The sequence below is a fragment of the Chlamydotis macqueenii genome, chromosome 2, assembly GCF_036417535.1.
Source record: "Chlamydotis macqueenii isolate bChlMac1 chromosome 2, bChlMac1.mat, whole genome shotgun sequence".
In the NCBI taxonomy this organism is placed as follows: Eukaryota; Metazoa; Chordata; class Aves; order Otidiformes; family Otididae; genus Chlamydotis; species Chlamydotis macqueenii.
In genome coordinates this window covers 68,709,371-68,729,521 of record NC_141557.1, presented here as the reverse complement: position 1 = coordinate 68,729,521, position 20,151 = coordinate 68,709,371, and the positions used below count along the sequence as shown (strand labels likewise).

The following is a 20,151-nucleotide window of genomic DNA, read 5'->3' as shown; positions in this document are numbered from 1 at the left end:
TTTCCTATTTACATTAAATAAAAAAGCAAACCCCCAAAAGAAGATGACATTAGACAGTGTGCCTATAAACACTGTCAAAATTCAGAGGGTCTCTCTTTGCTTATACTGAAAATGCACACTATTCTGGTTGAAAAATCAGTGATTTAAAAAAAAAAAACTTTTGCAAGGTAACAAGTGTCTCAGCAGGAGAGATTCTGAAATGTGTAAACTTTTGTGAGACTATTAAACCTCTTCTTAAAACAAAGCACCATTAATCCTCAAAAATCTCATAGACATATTCTTTTCACATCTTACCCTGCTACATAAAAGCCTAAAGTGGGTCTGTTTTAAAAGTTGTGTTTCAAACCAGTCTAAAGTTAGGCTGGTCTAACACAGCATGCTAACAGTCAACTCATTTCATCAGTATTTTGAAGTACATTTCCAGTACAGTTCTGGTTTGTGTTTATTTGAAGATACAGTCTGGTAGGGTTTTTTGTTCATCTGCCTTAAAATTCTCCTTGATGACACACACAAATTTCTTTGGAGGACCTGCTACTTTTTGGCCTCTTCATCCTGATTTTACCTGTGGAAGGACCCAATTGTTTGACTGAAACTCAATTTGACTGCACACACTTGGGAGGTCTGAGTCGTCTCACAAACAAACAGAGCTGGATCAGATTTGTAATGTTCTACTCAACAAACTGCCCTCTGTAAGATGCTAAAGATATGGATTACAGTGTCAGAAGCTCAAGGGAATAATCCAACTCAATAACCCTATGGACATTTTTATGCAACACTTTCCAACTGCAACACAGTCTTTTGCTCGTTATATTCTTCAAACTTTAATCTATTCCCACAAGCTGGAGAACTACAATGTTGTTCTTCTAAAAGCAGTGATCACCAGTGAGGCAACCACAGAGTAATATATTGTTACAGTCTTTTCAGATAGTGGTACGAACCATTTTTACTCCAAAATTAGGGATACCAGATTTTCATTGTTTTTATAAGGAAAGTTACACTTAAGAACTCCCAAATCATTATGTTTACACTGAACCTACCTTTTTATCTGTGTATGTATATATTAATGACTACAGGGTATTTGTATCTATACTTATAAGTATGTGTGCACGTAAATATACACACAGGTATCCCTGTCACGTACGAGTAAAGTGCAAGTATACTTTTGCCATTAAACTACAAGAGCAAATCAGCTGTACATATAATAACCTCACACCTACACTTCGCTTTACCATCCATTAACTAGGTATCTACCTTACAAGCAAGACTGGAATTGATGTTACTGTTCTTAAGTGATGGCTCCCCTGAGCAACAGCATGACAACTCTCTCCAACCGTTCTCAATCTAAACCTTGACGTCTTTGCCTATATTTAGGGATTCACATATTCAGCTCCTATTATGACAACCTTCAGCATTTTCTTGGCCTATATTCAGCTGTTCATCTGATTACTTATCATTCCACACTGCACCCTGCGTGGTCAAACCGACACCACAAAGCCGCAGCTCAAAAGAAGTCAGAGCACCAACAGTACAGCTTGACTCTGTGAAGATACTGGCTGTGCAATAAAGCATCAGAGCTTATATTATAAATAAATAATAAGACTGGTCTACTTACAGTGCCAAATAAAATCTTTGCGTGTTAACGAAAAGTAAAGAGGATGTAAATACATCTATGGGATGCTTCTACTCCCATAAATCACATTTTTACATCAAGATAGATTCTCTATTTCATCTCTACTAGGATTTTAATTAAAGTTTTGATCTTGAAGTGGATTATTGGGGTTAATCATATATTTTTTTCCTAGAGTTGATGCTGCCAGCTATGAGGAGTTAAAAGCAACAGTGCTTCAACTCCCATGTAATCCTGTATCCAGTTGCTCTCTTGGCAGAGAAGTACCCTGTGCTTCATTGAAAAGAAGGTCAACTAAGAGCCAGGGAAGGTGTTATCCCACATCTACTGACAATCATTTAAACGTTGACATTGTTAACTGTCTCTTGTGCAGAAAAAAATAAGAGGGAGGATCCACAGATCTGCCCTGTTTACTGTTAGTGATATCTTTTTTTGGGAGTGCTAAAGGCGTGTGGTAATAATACCATCTGTCATTTCTTTCCCCAAAGAAGTGAAGCCAAAAGCAGGTAGAACAAGGCATGCTGAAGACCAAAAAGCAGTTCTCTTTTTACAGACAGGCCTTGGGAGAACACTGCTTTTCCCCCCATTTTGACAGCTGTCTTAAAGCACCATTTATCTATTAGCAAAGGGGAAAAAAAACATTTGTCTGTAGACTAAAACTCCCTGACATACTCATCCCAAACAGCAGTCAAACTGGAAGCCAAAACACTCAGGTAGTATTCCTGTTATCATTGTACGCGACTTACGACAGACGACCATATTGCTCTATCTCAAGAAGAACAAGCTGTAACAGGCCCACAGGAAAAAGCAGTATGGTAGCATAAGGGGAAAAAATAAACATATGATGACTATCAGGCATGTAAAACTGGCAGTTTTGAACACAGGAATGGTGCCATCCTGTAATTTATAATATTATTCTGATGAACATCAGCAAGAGACAGTATAAAGTTCCATGCTTTGTTTTACTACCTAGCACTCTTTTCATTTAGAAGAAAAACAAGCGACTTGTTCATTTATTTGTTTATTTTTTCCCTAAGTATCAGTCCTTCCAAATTCACCTAGCATCTCAAAAATCAAGCCAGGTTCACTCATGCTCATCATCTGAGATGCTACAGGTCAGATTTTGCTTTTCCTCTCTATGCCAAAAAAGGGTGGATGCCTAAAAGAGAATACAGGCACCAATGTGGCATTTTAATAGTATCTAACATTCCTACACTGCTTGGAAAATCACAGTCTTATTGAAAGTATAGCAGCCTGCAACTGCGCTTTCTCTCATAGTCTTTTAATAAATTGCTACTGAGATATGAAATAAAATATACAAAACCCTAGATTGCCAGCTGGTACTATCAGAGAGCCAGTCATGAACGTTCTATAGAGCCAAAGTACTGTGTCCCTTAAGAGTTCTTCTTTACAACATGTATCAAGGGAGGGGAAATGTGTACGCATGGCTGAACATCTCCTCAAATTACAAAAGCATCTTATGGCACTTTACTTCTGAAAAAAATACAGTCAGCTTGAGCCTGTAATGGCTGGCTTTCCTACACCACCATTCAAACGAAGGTACCAACACCAAGCTGTGTTGAGTGGGCAATCTTTCTGCCACCTTTGGCATCAGACCCAAATTCCTGCTGCACCCCATTCTGGTACAGACAATGAAAACCCACTGCCTGGGGGCCTCAGAGTTTGCTCATTCCCAGGCAGAGCTCAGAAGCAGCTGAGTGGCTAACCAGGAGTCCCTGAAGCTATTTGGGTTACTACCATAAAAGATTTTGGGTGGAGAATGCAGAGCAAGGGACTATTGGTTAGAAGAAAGTGTGTGGTGGTAGACAGGCAGAAACATTACCTTGTATGGTGTGCGGTTTGTTTCCCATTAGCTGTATGGGAGGAATGTAAACAGAGGCTTGTCAAACTGTTGTCAAGTTGGATTAAACCAGAAGACCTCTCAGTAAAGCCCTGTGTGAGGAGAATGATTCATGGTTCAAATCAGAGCCTTTGGTGACCTTTCTTTCTTGTTTTGCCCCTAGATCTGCTACAAGCTCCTTTGGAAGCAATGTTCTTCTAATTATAGAGAAAAAAAGACTGTTTTAAATCCTAGTAAAAGATATAGTCTCGTACATCTAACAGTATTAGAATTTTGACAACCTTTTTTTTTTTTTTGTTAAAATGGACAAGTGTTATACCTAGAATAGCAGACAGGCAAAATGTCTGTGTGACTTCTGCTTTTTGTGGGTGGGTGTGCCACTTGGACAGGTAAGTTGGTTTGAAGTCTTGGCTTGCTCTAGTATACTCACCATAAAATATTTCTGTCTATAGCTCAATGTGTGTGTCAAAACCACTGATATGCTACAAATGGTCCTCTGTTACTGTGTGTTAATGTGCTCCCTAAATTATCTTGTCTGTGGACTTCTCTCTTTGGCATACCCTGTGTGTTTTTAAAGGGTTACTTTTTATAAGCAAGAGATATTTGTGTAGAAAAGGAAAAAGAAGGTTCATGTTGAACCTCTTCCATTTAACCTAAGTTTTTTCCTTTGTCTGGATTTATGCTGTAGGTACCACAAAGCATACTTTTCTGTTTGTATTCTGGCTCTTCCTCTGCTTCTCTCCCTCTGCCAGTGATAAGGCTGCTGTCTACAAAAACATGCAGGAAAGGAATGGAAGCATTTTTGTATCCTACTATTTAAAAAAATATTACAAAACTGCTTTGTAAAACAATCCCTATTTTGACAAATATCCCTAAGACTGTTGTGCATTTTAGATTCCTTATCACATCCCAGTTTAGTCCTGTAATTATGGGTGAGCAACTGCACATGTCAAGCTGTGTGTCTACAAGTCAATGTAATAATAGCATGGACTGTGGTTAGGTTTCTGACAATTTAATAAGAATTCTTTAAAATATGTCATGTGTTCATGTATGTGCTTAGTATCTCCTAGAATATCAGTTCACTTTCTAATTATATGTAAATTCTGTGCAGAGCTCCTATCCCTTGCTGAATAATTTTGACTGTCTTATCAATTTTGTGATCACAAAGAACAAGTTTGTTATTTAATGATATACTGAAGCAGCCAAGACCTGACAGTCTGTGAAGCATGATTGACTTAAAATAACCAAGGCAACCCAGTTTCTAAGAACATTCTCCTATTCTTTTTATGCTCCCTTTTTATGTCACCATGGCTCATAGTCTTTTGTCTTGGTTTTATTTTCTTCTCTCCCTCCAATGAAGTGTAAGATTTTTAGTATCTCTCCAATCAACAGAAACACAGCGTTCTTACCCACCTCATTTACTATGTATTAGTGTGGTGCTTTTCATGTAATCAAGCATCATAAAGGCCTTACAAGCCATTTAATTACCTGTCACAAGTCAAATTACTGTATGTAAGCAGGCTGCTTTGCTGAACTGAGAAAATACCGTATGCAGGCATTGATTTTACGAAAGCGCTTCGGTTCAGTTCATAATAACTGAACAGTAAGATTCTTTATGCTACGGTTCCAACGAAATTGAATTTGCACTGCTCAAAAGGGTAAACTCTGCAGAGTACAAACCCTTATGGAGTGTTCCAGCACTTCTGAGATGTGAAAGGAGAAAGGCGAAAGTGGAAAGCTAAAACTAAACAGATAGTGTTGCAAACTCTAAAAACACAATTATGAAATTACTCCTGCAGAAGAGACTGTAGTTATTCAGTACCAAGGTTAGTAATTATTTTGTTTGCTGTGAGGGTGGCCTTGCACAACACTTCCACATCCCACTTCACATGCATATCCTTATTATGCCAAAGCCTGAATAGTTGGGCTTGATTTCAGCCAAGTTAGCTAGCGTTCTTGCTCTTACCAGAACCTCCTGCTGCAATTATGATCTCTGTACTCTGTGTCTGTTGGTCTCAGGCTCATCGCAGCTGCCCTGCTCAGCCTGCAGCCTGTGGCCCTTCTTCCAGCATGGCAGCAGCCAGGAGGGCTGAAGGAAACTTTTTGCGATTTGAGTACTCCCTTTGCCCTCTAGCTCCTTTGTGATCTTTATTGATCACAAAAACTCAAGGCCACTGCCCACCTCCCATTCCAAAATTCGGCCCATTGCCTCTGCAATAATGCTAGCATTGCAATGGGTTGTGCCTTTGCTTCTGATTCAGGATGAAATGGGCCACCTGCTACTAAAAAAGACCTTTCTATTTCCTGCTATAACCTGGTTACTACTAAGAGGTCCTGAGTTTTAACGACAATCCGTGGAACCTTGCTCACTTACAAGATCTGAGACATGTGGCTATTTAACCCTCCTCTGTTTCAGTGTGAGGTATCATCAAGCACAGAAAGATCAAACTGGATCCACCCTAGATGCTTGTAAACTTAGCCTTTTCTGCAACGGTTGCTTTAGAGGACCCAGAGCAGTTAGGTGAATTATTCTGCTGTTTCTTCTCTCTAAATAAGGATGGATTACACAAGGAAATGTAAATAACTTTACATACCTTCCAAAATGCAATTAATTAAGTATTTAAACTAACACAAAACCACAACTTTAATGCATAGGATCTGAGCATGTCTTCTTAGAAAAATACCACACTATTCAATTATGTACTTCAGCATTTGCCTGTTGTTTTTTTTTTTTAATATATGCTACAAAAGCATTAAGCCTTTGATTCCCAGGATACTACTACTGGTATTTTAAATTTTACAAGCAATTTCTTTAGCCTGCTATTCTCTGAAAAATTGTGGGTCAGACAGAGCAATTTCCATTAGCATATACTCAGGAAAGTAGTCTCAATGGGACCTTCTTCAGTAACAAAAAGTCCCTGAAATTTGATATAATCAGAATACCTTACATACATACCTTACATGTGAAATGAAGACACCAGTAGCCAGTATACATATGGACCACGGCCATGCCTATGCCATAAAGTCTTGCTAACATGGTGACAAAGATCACAGAGGTTTAAGAAACCCCTAAACCCGTACATACCCTTGCTGAACTAGCTGAATCAGCATAATCTCTGCCATAAATGCAGCTGTGCTTATGCATGCTTTTGTCATTTCAATGCATGCTGCTTAGTAAAGGTGTTGACATTCCGGTGTAGTTCTAAAGGTGACATTCTTGAAGAATGGCTGAGCTTTAGAGTTCAAAGCACTTCTTATTTGAAGAGTCAGTAAACCACATCTGCCAAAACTACTGATTTTTCAAAAATATGCGAGCAACTGGAGCTGACTCTGTGCCTCAGGAAAATGACAATTTCCCAATTGCTCATCCTGTTGCAAAAGGTGCACTTAAAATTTTAGAGACAGGATTAAAATTATTTATATCTATTAGAGGTGCTTAATCAAGCAAAATCTTTTAACCAGTTCATAATAGCAGCTGTCTGAATAACTGCAGTTAAGTTACACCTGATTTATTGTAGGTGTTTCTTTGTTTTTGCCCCAATAAGCATGATAACTAAAGAATGTTCTCTTTCATGTAGTCAGATGTTCTAGCAGGCAGCAACTGCAATTACTGAGTTAGCTGCTGTTGCACATGATGTTAAAACTCGTACAGAACTGCAAAGAATATCAGTTCACCATTTTTCTCTCTAAAGCTCAAACCTCTTGCAATGTTATTGTTGCTGACAGGCCACAGATTGAAACATGGGAAGATCATCTGACTTGCTCCAGGTAACATTGCAAGACAATGTCAGAGCTGGGAGGTGAACACCATTTGTCTGGTTTCCAGCCCTCCTTGCTGCACTCTGCGTCTTTTCCAATATCTGCTAGTTCACAGTCCCATTAATTTTAGTCCTAGGTGAATTTTAATTTTTTTTTTTAGCATAACTTAGAGTCCCCAATGTATTTTAAATGGTTAATAAAAATTATACACTGGGATTAGAAAAACTAATGATGGGGGTGTTAATATATCTGATCTTTGTACCCTTACTCCTTACGGTATATCAAGAAGCCTTTTTCTCCACTGAAGCGAGCACCATAGCTGACAAAGAATAACGAGAACATGTCATATGTTGGTTCTACTGTAATAGTAAATAATGCACATCCTCTTCATTTTTATTTAATTGAGAAAATGTATTTTATTCATTACATTTGGAGTTGTGCCTGTCCACCTTCCACATCTGAGCAACATTTGTTTGAGGGGGAAGACGCAAATGAATCATAAAAATATTCTGAAGACCAGCATTTTTGTTATGCCCAAGACCGAAAAGGGCCATACCATTGTATGTGCCTGGCTTTGCTACAGAAGGTGGATTGCCTTTGTTCTTGTGCAAACTTGCTCAAAACAGAATCAAACAGTGTTATGAAATCCTTGTGCTGAAAATGTATAGAATCAGAAAAAAGTTTATTACCATTTGCATAAGTAATTAAAAGGAAATGCTAGGATAACATTTGCATAAAATTAGGATCTCCGACTCACAGTAATCTCTTAAAAGGCCAGCTTTCAGAGTACTGTATTGAGTCTCAACTTATTCTATCTACCACTTTGCTATTCTAAATAAATTTTAAAGTTACATTTCTGAAGTAGGACTAGTTTCCTGACTACAGTTTCACAGAACAATGAAACATGTTAGTCCATGAACCACAGTGGCTTTTGCCTGGCCTAGAAACAAATTAATAAAAATTAGCAGTATTGATCCTACCCTGTCCTCCTGCTAAACAGACTCCTTCCAACTATTTCCTAATGGACTGGCCTCCATGTAGGTTTTTTTTTCTGAAAACATTTTCCATCACTGGAAAACAACTATATTTAGGTAATGCATATAAAGAAAGCTTTCTTCCCCAGATGGTCTTTAAGACTGCCCCTATGCATTATGAAATCTGAATTTTACTTCATAAAAATCCTCACTGTTGATCCTATAATGCTAATAAACAGATCTATAGCAATCCTTGAAGCAAAGGACAGATTTCACATTTTCAGGTGGGGTCATGACAAGTTCTCAGCTTTGTGCTGGCTGCGTCTCTGGGGGAGCATTCCTTTCAGATGTCAGGTTATTGCAAAATGCAGCATTTCAGCTTCACAGCTCTTCATTTCTGCCTTCCTCCCGCCCCCTCTGAACGCCGTCTTGTATTTGCAGAATCCCTTGCATATTTTTAGACAAAGGTAAAGATCCTGTCTTCAGACCTCTCACCCTGAGATGCTGTTTAACCCTTTACTCTGGGCTAAACCTGTGGGCTGTTTAGTCACCCCCAACACATACATACCTCTGGCTCCGAGGGTGGGGAACAAGGGCCCGGAGCCCAGCTCCCCACCAGCACCACAGCTGCCTCCCTCAAAATTAGATCATCTTACGCTGATTAAGAGAGTTCAAGACTGGCATCGCTTGACAGAGTCAGGTCTGCATAAACAAGCGGAGGGCATTTTTAACAACCTGTCGGAAAGCTGGGCTGCCGGGATTCCGGGGAAGGCGGAGGGGGGGGTGTTGGGGCACAGCCGAAAGCAGCTCTCGGGAGTCCTTCGCGGCTGCCGCCGGCGCTGACCGCGGCCTGGGCGGAGGAGGTCCGGGGTCGGCCTCACAGAGGATCCCCCATCTGCTGCGGTATTTAGCTCGGGTTTTCCACCCACCGCTCCCCGTGGCTCTTTGCACTGATCACCTGGGGGGGGCGGGGGGGGGGGAGAGGCCTGCCGTGCGCAGCCCGGCGCAGGTGACAGCGGGGGGAAGCCGTGCGGTACAGCGAGGGGCACCCCGAGGCCCAGGCCCTCAGCAGAGCCGCGCCCGCCGGGCCCTGACCCAGATAGCGCCCAGGGCACTGGCCGCTCCACCACGCATTTCGCCGCAGCCCCCAGCCCCGGCCCGAAAGCGTCCCCTCATCGCTAGCCACCCCCTCCCCAAGATGTCCGCCGCTGCCGCCGACGCCCCGGCCGCCAGCCCCCTCCGCCCCACCGCCGGCGGGAGCGCACCCCACTGCCACGGCCCCGCGCCGGGCCCGCCCCGGCCTGCCCGCGGCCGAGGGGGGTCGGGCCGCTCCCCGCATCCCGCCCCTCCCCGCTCTTGAGTTACCTGTTTTGATGACCCGTGTCGCCTTTTTTTTTTTTTTTTTTTTATCCTCCCCTCCTCTCTGCAATGAAAATCCGTGGCCGGTCACTCGCTCCCCCCTCCCTCGCCTCGCCGCTGCTGCTCTCCCTCCTCCTCCTCCTCCTCCTTCTCCTCCTCCTCCTCCTCAGCGGGAGCCGGTGTCAGTCAGTCACATCAGCTGCCCGGGCAGGCAGGGAGAGAAATGCCCAGCGGCTTCCGGGAGTGCCAAATAAAGACAAGTCCAGAAAGAGAGAGAGACGGTGGCAGAGATGGAGAAAGAAAGCAAAAAGTGGGTGGAGTGTGAAAATGGAGAGAGAGGGAGAGGTGTCTCTGGGCGGCGGCTCGGAGCTTGCGAGGAAATGGCCGTGGTGGAGCATCCTGGAGGAGCAGGGGAGAGCCTGGCCACCTCGGGTAGGGACACCCGTGGCCACAGGCCTGGTGGCCCCGCTTGCCCATCGGGCACAGCTCAGGTGAGCGGGAAGCGAGCACCCCACGCCATGCAGGCCTGACCCACGCTGGGAAACGACAGGTGTGGAAACCGGCAGACCCCTGGCGTGGCAGGGGAGGCTGAGGGCAGCCCCACGTACACCGAGGTCGTTCATTGCCTGCTCCGAGACGGACTGAACTGTAGCAGCCCAAGCACTGCTGTAGCTGGGCCCACAGCATGGTTACCATCTTCCTTCAGTACAGCTATGAAATCAGGACTTCTCCCAGTAGGCAACCCTCATGCCCAGGCCTCGTTTGCCAGGCTCTACGGGCTTTGCGCTAGCCCTTGCCAAATGGGAGCACGCGTGTTTTGCAATTTTGCGGTGCTTATCACCACGTGGTCGCAAGGGGCATCTGATCATCCCCTTGAGATCTGCGTCGCCTCAAAGTATCATATGGCCTGGCTTTCTGCAGAGAGGTCTTGGGAGAAGACCATGAAGTCACAGCCTTTAAAGGAACAATTTGCTCTTGAATGTAAAAATTATTCCTTACTTAGTGACAGTAAAAAAGACCACATGTATTTTTCAAGTCAGCCATGTGGTTGTGTGAAAATCAGTAGCCCTTTTCCCTATCAAACATATAGCTTATTTTAGAAGACTTTGTGTTTAATTTCTGATGGTTTGACAACAGTATAAAATATGGAACACAAGAATTTGTTATAATTGTACAGCAGTTAAATGAGGGCTGAGGAAAGTCCTATTTTAACAAGGATGCCATAGCTAGCAGTAGCTTATAGACCTCACATGCCTAAAGACAGCTTTAAACAAAGCAAGCTGACTGCAAGAATCCGTCTGGGATCCAAACTCACTACTGCAGACATCGAAAATTTTTTTTAAAGTGTCACAGTTTCCTGTATGCAGTGAAAAGAACTACTTCTCCTTGGCATGTATAAATAGCTAGATGAAATCAACAGAACAGCACAGGTTTTAAACCAGAGGGCCTTGCCAGACCTTCCAAAAGGGAAAAAAAAGTAGTATGGAATTGAAGATCTGATTGCAAAAATGTATAGAACACAGAAACTACTTCAGAGAAGTGAGAAGCAAGCCCAGAAGATCTCTTTCTGGAAAGAAAACCCAAAAGGATTAAGAAGCTGTGAAGCTCGTACATTTAGATTAAAGCTCAAGGTCCATATTCCACACAACTCAGAGAGAAAAAAAAAATCCTGACACCTGTGCAGTGTCAGCATGATAAGTGGAAAGTTTAGCATGATAAATGCGATTGAATATCTGTAGAATGTCAACTTAATTTGAGAAAAATGTAATGTAGTTAACTTATGAAAAGTTTTACAAGCTCTTACTGTAAGAGTACAGTCAAGCACTCCACATCAGCCTTTTACATCACAGGCACACGGAAAAGAGAGAAAAAGCATTGGGCGTTTCCTTTCCATGGGAGATCTTCTGAGGCTACCAAACTAGCAGATGCCCTACATGTCTAAACCAAGTTCCCTGTAACACGTCTTCACTCCCGACTTCTAATGATTTCTTCACAAAACAAACAAGTTCTTTCTTCTCTTCTCCAGGAAAGAAGGCAAACTTAAAAGGCTAAGACTAAGGTAAAGGGAACAAGAAGAAGTATAAATCTAGTAAGAAGGGAAAAAGGGAAGATTCAGTAATTGTAAAGTGGTCTCATAATACAGAGGAAACCTAGCAGCAAGCAAAGATGTAAGATGTAGCACCTGAAAACATTAGAGAAGAGAGCCTTCGGGGTTTCTATATAAATAAAGGTCCTCTTAAAAGGTAGTTCTATAAAGAATTTTGTAGTTATTAACTCAGGTTGAGCAACAGCCCCCTAAAGAGAAGAAAAGAATGAGAGATGTGTGAATCTTGGACTTTGCAAAATACTGTATGTGCAAAAATATTGATTAGATGACTTACTATTGTTTCATCCCATCAAGGGAAGGGAAGGCTTGGACAGCAATAAATAGAAACTATTTGAAACTGCTTGGCATTTACATCAAGTGAAACACTGAGCAAGGAATGACAGGAAGATCAGACTTTGGGGCTGAGTACTTTGCCCTCAGTCTAACGTTCATATATTGGCTTAGATTTGTGTGCAGAAAGTACATTGATGCCAGTAACTGCAACATTAAAAGTTAAAGGTTTTTATTTGTATACTTGTTTTAGTGGAGACAGAGTCACCAACTTCAGGATCAAAACGTTAAAAAAAAACCACTACAAATTAATTTACGCTATAGTCCTCCTGAAATTATAAGGAGCTCTTTTTATGCAAGAAATGCACTATTAGCCCTCTTGTGGGAAGTTACCCAATTAAGATATAGAGTGCAGTGTAACTTTATAATTTTTTTTCACTTTACTTTTTGAGTTTGGTGCTGCAGACAATCTGTGCCAAGGCTGGCATGTTTTATTCCCTTTTATACAAGATGTATTTCTAAAGTTCTGCAGGGATCCCAAGTTACACGTCAGAGGCTGTAGAGATAGGCTATCAAAATCTCTATAGATTGACAGCATTGTCTAACCTACTTAGAAGAAAATACTCTGGTGCATCTTTTATTTGCATATATGTTTTTTCACGGAAGAAAACTGTTGAAAATGTTCATGCTTTCCTTCCCAGTGTATATTGAAAATGGACTTTCAATTTATGTGATTGTAAAATTTCCCTATTGATATAAGTTGCATCTAAATATTCATAATTGGGTTTGGAGAAAACCACAAATATTGTCGCTCATTTCCTTGATTCTTGAAATCTATCTTTGCTGAGGCAATGCAGAAAATATTAATATGAATTAAAATTGCACAAGCACTTATTGTGAAAATAAAATGGAATATCATGTGAAAATCGTGCTAGTGTGACTTGCTAGATTTGCTTAAATAATATTGGAGTGCATTCAGGACATGTCAAGATGCCTTTTGCTTACCAAATCTGCTGTTTAGTCCACAGAATTTGAAAAGCAGCATATAGTTAATTAACTAAATGGATCTGTGTAGAGCACTTTGTGAGTACCTTGTACAGATCAAGTGTCAAGACACGCAGGAAAAAAAAGGAAAGATTCTGCCAAAGAAGTGGACTATTTCTCTTTCAAACTAATGTGAAATAAGGCTGAATCCATCATCATTCAATATGATGACCTGTAAAATAAGATGAAGACAGATTCAAATCGCATTTAGATTCACAGATGTCACTCTACTGCTTTTTCGTCTCTTCTCTATATCCTCTTTTATGCAGTAAGCTCTGGGGCTGTGGGCTCTCATTTCATAATTGTACATTAATTAGTTGTATGCTCTTTAGGCATGGCAACATAAAAAGTTAAATAATAGGCATGTGCTTATCATTAAGTGTGTGAGTAATGGCATCCCCGTGTAGCAGAGCACTTAGGCATTCCAGTTGTATTTAAGCAGCTTCTCACATAGGGATGGAATTACTCACTTGGTTATAATTCAGTATATGTTTAAGGGCTTTGCTGAATCCGAGGGGAAAATGTCCTGATCTTATAAATACTAATCTTTGTGACTACTTTTACTAACGGTAGTTTTGCAGTTTAATTCAGTTCTGTGGAGCTGCTCTTTTGGGAAAGCTACTCAGTGAATATTGTAGGCTTGGACCTCAGTTCTTCTAAGTATTTACATTGCCCTGCCTATTTGTTATCATCAGATACAGGCTGCTGTTGTATTTTTGTGAGAAATCCTGTTTTATACAGTACTGGATTTTGATATGGATTTCAAGTGAAGTATTGTGTTTTTCATTTAATTACAGGCAGAAATTTGCAAGGAGTTTTTAGTGAGGATGATTTAACTCAGAATCAGAGGAAGGAAAGCAAAACTTTCAAGTGTGTGAGTGTAGTGTTACCATATTTCCTTGAACTACTCTTTTGCTATGTATGAAACCTATGGAAGCAGTAGTCAAAAGAAATGACGAAGTCTTACTCATTGGTCCATGTTAGTTTTCCTGATTTAGAAGCATTAGTGTTCCTGTTTGAGCTTCTTAGTTCTGTTTTCATCTTTCTTTCAATGTAGTCTGCAGGGGGATCCTTTAAGAGACTGGCTGTGTCCCCATCAGTACAACTAAACAAAGTGAGGTACTGCTTCCAGCTTACTAGTTGAATATACAGTTCTGCTTGGACAGAGTTTCAGGACAGCTTTACCGTGATGCTCGGCCACCGTTCCAGCCCCAGATGTGAGCTGTGAAGCATCTTAGTAGGATAATTGCAGCTGGTTAAATGTCTGTGCTCTTGACTTTGTCATTGTCAGTGCTTTGTAATCCAGCTGTGTCTGAGGGAAATGCAAGCATACCCAAATACTGCCGAAAGTCAAGAACTACTAGAAATTATTTTGTGGTCTTCATGCCACAGCTTCTTTGACTTATTCAAAATTGTCCCAGCATCCTTAGGAGTTCCAATCACCTTCAGAATGTGCAAATGAGTCAGGCGTGAAAGTCTGGTGTTTTAATCTGTGTTTTCTTGCGGTTACAGTTTTCTTTCACTAGATTACGTTATTTTCATTGTTTTCTGCTGCTATGTTTCTTTTATCACCATGTGTATGATGACATCAATGTCATGATCAGAGTTTTTCCAGACTAGCTGTATCTACATCATCAGTAAAATGCCTCGGTCCTCCCTCATCTAGTGTTCAGTAAGAGATACTTGGTGCAGCCGAAGTACTGAAAAATCCAGACACACAGAAAATATGATTTTTTTTTTCCCTAAAAAGCTGGGGATATTTGAGATTCTTTTTGTTGCTACTTCTGAGATGTTGGGGAATAATCAAGTAATGAATTCAAGGTTTACTATACAACCCACTGGGCTAGAAATTTAATTTTGGTTTTAAATAATTACGCAATCACCTGATTGTAGGAAATGGTGCTTTAAGGAAAACACCAAATTGTGCAAAATTTATGGTAAAATTACCTGAATTGATTACTTGGTGACATAATTTTTTTACAGAGAGAACACTTTGTAGGATGTAATCAAATAGCAATGTGGGCAGATAATCAATGTGTATTCTGACAGTTATATATTTAGTGTTGTTCCAAGCACTTGACTGGACTGTGCTCTTATTCAGACAGTGGTTCATAAGTGGCATAACCCCAATTGCAGTCATTGCAGGCCAAGGAAGTCAAGGAAAGCCACTTAGAGGCAAAATTCCTCTGTTCTTTCGCAACAGTTAATTAGCTACTGGGTGACACTTGCTGCCCCTTTCTGCCAATGCTGTACCTCGCTGGTTTTGTTAATCTCCAAGCTCCTTTGTGCTGGATGGGTGAGGGGAAAGTGAGATAAGAACTCAGTCCCTGTTAGATCAGCTCACTCAGGCAGAAAATACAGACCTTTACCTCACCATATTCACCACGCGTGGGCTCGTCCAGTCAGGACCCATTTAGCTATTGACAGATATCTTCTGTAATTACACTTACTACCCCAATATAGAATAGAGGGGGAAAGACCACAAGCTTTGAATGTGAGTCTTGGGAATCTTTTACTTAGTTCTTGAAAGATACTGAGGTGATTTGTGCTTTTCCAATACAGAACTGGAATGCCAGAGGTGATGGCAGCGTGAATTTTCTTCTGCTCCTTCAACCTCTCCCTCAACCAAGGACTTGAAGAGTGAGGATATCTCAGTTTTATATCCTCCTGCAAAATGAGACTGCTGGCAAGGATCCCTAGGTACAGTACATTACTTACATTAATATGCAGTTTTGTCAGCCTAAATTATTATTTTACAAATGATGACTGCCTAGATTAGGTACAAGGAGCTGATCAGGCACTGCAGCACAGAGCCTAGCACAGTCATTTACTCTGCCTTTCATATTCTCTATGGCAACTGGAGTGGCATCTTTTTATTTTGCAATATTCTGAAAGCTTTTTAAGAACAACCCCCTTTTCTGAAATCTATCCTTCTCAATACGTGTTTTTCCCATACAGCTGTGGCAGAAGGATTTCCTCTGTTGAGTAAAGAAGGGTTTGTTCTTTTATAAGAACTTTGTAAATATAAAGCCAAAAAAGGTTTTAGGATAAATCAAGCCAAGTACTGGAATAGAACAGAATAGACAATTTCAGCTGGAAGGAACCTGTAACGATCATCTAGTCCAAGTAGCCAGATTATCTTCCTGTCTTCCCTTTTTTTTTTTTTTCCAAAAAGAGAAGGAGGAGAAAGAAAAGGAACAAAATATATTTAAATTTATTGCCTAAAATGGATTAGAAGCAACTATAAATATTTCACATTGATGGGGTGAAATCCTGATTCCCCTTAAGTCAGTGACTGTTTTGTCACGACTAACAGGGTCAGCACTTCACTCTACATTTCTGGATTAATGTTTCACTTAAATAAATGTAGGCCAATGATTTACGTATCAGAAATAATCTTCTTGTTTCAAAACCAGTCATTTATTTTATTCTTATTTTCTTACTTTCCTGTATTTACACAGGCTCTGTACATACTGCACTGTATTTTTAAAAGCTATCATTTTCTTTAGAAAAGAATATTGTTTGCTTTCCTGAATAATTAATCTTGGAGTTCTCTCTTAATCCCCCATCAAATGTGCCATTCTTGTATCCTCATAAAGGAAAAGAAAGGAAAACAACACTCTAAGGCTGATTTATGAATTAGACCATGAACATTAAAATATATATAAAGCCTTGGTATAAATAAGAACTTCAGTTTAGATTCTGGTTCAGTTATATTGGTACCTCTGAAACAACACATTTGGTTGTATACAGATTTCCACGAAAGTAACTGCCTTGTCACAGAGTATGAAAAAAAAGGAGCGTAAGAGAGAAATATGATGAAGATTTGATATTTAGCCGTGAGCTAATATGGTTGACAATATATGTAGGATTTTAAGGAAAACAGAAATGCTTAGAGTACGATGTAAATACAATGCAATTTATGCTATTTGTGAAACAAGCAAATAGTTCATAAAAGAGCTTTTAATCCAAGTTCCTATATACCCTACTAGGTTAAAATATAAATATTTTACATGCAAAGGAAAGAACCCAGAAGCACCTTCATAGAGAATGTGTGGCCCATGAGCACTTGTAAGGTCTTTAATTAGATTACTGTTATACATTTGATGTGCACATCAGATTAGCAAGAGACCTTTCAGCATCCTGCTGAGGTTCAGCTCCATCTTGTCCCTTCCAATCAGTAGGAGGTCATCTGCCTCTACTGCCCAGCTGCTGAGCTGGGATACCTCCAAATCTTTGTTGTAAGCAGCTCCAACTCATTTTCCCAGTATAAGATAGACTCGGGCATTGCAGCTTGTATGAAGTGTTGTTTCAAAGCTGTGTAACTTGTGGTGTTTATAAAACATTAAACGGTAATAACCAAAATAGTCGTGTGTCAGCGTGAAGAATGTATTTACAAAGTCAAAGCAGTATTAAAGGCGCACATCTATGCCACAGCATATAAAAGGTTGTTGCATGTATCCGAGCTGACCAATCCTGAAATGTCAGCCTCTTCCAGCCACCAGCTTCATTTCAGCCTACAATAATCAGCCAAACCTCTCCTGCTTACCTGCGGTTGGTTGCCTCAGCAGGGTTGAGTAGTTTGTCTACGGCTTCTGTGACCTCCTGTGTACGTACCTTAGTGATAAGCAAAGTTAGGGGCTGCATCGGGGGACCTCAGGGGTTGCATTTCATCAGCAGCAAGGAATGAATTGTTGAGAGTTCCTTTGTGTAGCACTTAATAGAAGGAAAAAAAAATGTGTTAGAGGAACAATGGAGTAAAATTTTTGGGGAAAATGAAAGAGAAGATGGTCCCCACAGTAACATTCTTGGAACCATAGGCTGATCTACATCATCAGTTGTGGTGAGCAACACATATAATCCGTTCTTCCTGAGTCACCCATCCGTATTTATAATGGTTCACCAGTGCTAATGTGATAATCTTTAAGAAGTCAAAATATTTCTGAAGTGTAGCTTTCCCAGAAATCTTCATGGTATTCATAGCAGATCTTCCTTAAACCCTTTTTTTTTTAGTGTTATTGAACAAATTTGGTAGAGAATCTGATGTGCTCCACATATGGGAGTTATTTGAGGTTGATTTGTTCATTGGTTGTCCTGATTTTTCTGTGATACAGATCCCCAGCCAAAAGGTTGTATGTCTTATATGGTCATTTACTGTTTGATTAATAAAAGCAGAACTGAAAGGACTATTATTTGTTTGCTTTTACTAGTTATTTTGATATTTGTTGCTACCTTTTTTCACTCTTCTGTTGTAATTTTGGATATAAGTTCTAGGACATTAATCGCAACCTGTTTAATGTTTTAATTTTCAGAAATGCAAATATTCATATTCAGGGGTACAACCAAAACCTAGATTCAAAGTTACCATGTCACGTTGCTGACTGTTGGCCAGATGCCAACAAATAACAAGCAGTAGAACAATAGTTTCATATATAAGTAAAAATACACATATATATTCATGTTCCCTAGTACTGACCAGGAAGAGGATGATCCTTGGGTCTCTTACAAAAGTACATTTCACTACAGACACTAAATAGAAGACAGGCAGTGCCAATATGCATCTATATATGTCCTCGGGCTGTTTTTAGCAATTGGAAGTTCATACAGGAGCCTTTCTGAGCAAAACACCTGCTGTTTTTAGTCCGGTTTTGTTTGAGAGAGGACCTCAGGTTTAAAGGTCTGTTTGTTCCAGGATGACTGAAGTCAGCACAAGTTTAGCCATTGATTTGAAAGAGCAGGTGGCAGTCCTTAGGGGTCCACTCCTGTTCCAGCTGAAGTCAACTGAGTCGCTACCTTTATTTAATAGGAGATAGCTGTAGTTCAGCAAATAATTAGCAAAAATGTCAGTAAAAATGTCCTTAAACCTTTGTGCAGCTGAATCAGCTCACCTTTGAAGAACGCTTGTCTCCTTCAGATGTTGGGGCTATTGACAGGAGCAGCAGTAGCAGCTGCTGTGTGGGTGTGCATGTGTCTTGCCCGGCAACCTCATTCACTGACTGTGGATTTCACCTCCCACGCTCCACCTGCACAGCGCATGATTATTCAGTTTCTGCACAGCAGCGGTAGATTCTGCCTGGTGTTAATACTCGGTTGAAAAGCAGTTGCAGACTCTCCTTTTCAAAATCTTTATATGCTAGGGATGTACTTCTAGCCCCCCTTACGCAGTATTCATGAACTTCAGAAGAGCTGGAAAGGTGTGATTGCATGCAGAAAGATAAATAAAAATGAACCAGTATTCTATTAGGACTGGTTTGTCATGTATATGTATATGTATATATATATATATACACACACATATAAATGATCTATTTTGTATAAGGATTTGCAGTACCAGTAGTCACAGTAGTTACTTCTCTGTTGTCATTATACACGTTGAATTGGGAGACTGTGCTGTTAAAATACCTGATCAAGAACATAGAAATATCCTTTTTTTCTCTCTTACTATTTTTCTTTGGTAATACTTTTTTGGTTTGTAACTTCATTTATAAAAAATAAACACATTAGCTTTTCTTTATTTTTCTTTTGTACCATATATAGAATATATAAAATACAATGTATAATAATTATATAATGTATAATAATTATGTGATCTGCAATAGATATTTTATATATATGGTATATACCATAAGGTATATAATATATAACATATATATAAATATCTATCAGATACTCACAGAATTGTTCATGTTGGAAGGAACCTCTTGAGATCATCTATTCCACTGGCTCCTACTTTTTTTTTTCCAGAATTATTTTTCATTTCAGCAAGAGGATCCTTTCATGCAGTTTCTTCTGTCTTATTTAAACCACTTACATGATGCATCCAAAAAAAAGGAAACCAAAGAGAAATATATAAATTACATAAAGTATATAAAATAAGTGTGCTTTTTAGAAAATTTAAAAAAATTTCATCCAAAAGAATGATCACCAAGTTTAGCAGTGAAGCAGCCATCAGTCCTTTGCAATTAATAATATGATGATTTATAGCATCTACAATTCTGTATCTGAGTTATTCTGTGATTCTTTAAAATAATCGTTCTAATTATGGGTTTTTTTACCTCCTTAAAAACTGGTTTAATCATTCCATGTGTGAGCCACACCCTGAAAAACCGAAAGGCTTTGCACACCTGATTTGAGATTTAACCTAGTATCA

At 40.0% G+C, this 20,151-nt stretch overlaps 1 protein-coding gene and 1 long non-coding RNA gene across 6 annotated transcripts in view; one reads left to right on the top strand and one right to left on the bottom strand.

Annotated features, from left to right (window-relative positions):
- Positions 1-9,822, bottom strand: part of CAP2 (cyclase associated actin cytoskeleton regulatory protein 2) — a 69,291-nt gene extending 59,469 nt beyond the window's left edge. Inside the window, exons 1-3 of one of the 5 annotated variants that reach the window (XM_086740189.1) lie at positions 9,587-9,822; positions 8,790-8,923; positions 3,471-3,580 (exon numbers count right to left, since the gene is read on the bottom strand). The gene's annotated coding sequence lies outside the window, so the exon portion shown is untranslated. The remainder of the gene's footprint in view (positions 1-3,470; positions 3,581-8,789; positions 8,924-9,586) is intronic. The other 4 variants (XM_086740191.1, XM_086740188.1, XM_086740190.1 and 1 more) reach the window with 4 other exon arrangements.
- Positions 9,823-15,573: 5,751 nt separating this feature from the next.
- LOC147601687 (uncharacterized) overlaps positions 15,574-20,151 on the top strand; it is a 32,479-nt gene continuing 27,901 nt past the window's right edge. Inside the window, exon 1 of the long non-coding RNA XR_015257618.1 lies at positions 15,574-15,701. This is a non-coding gene — a long non-coding RNA (uncharacterized LOC147601687). The remainder of the gene's footprint in view (positions 15,702-20,151) is intronic.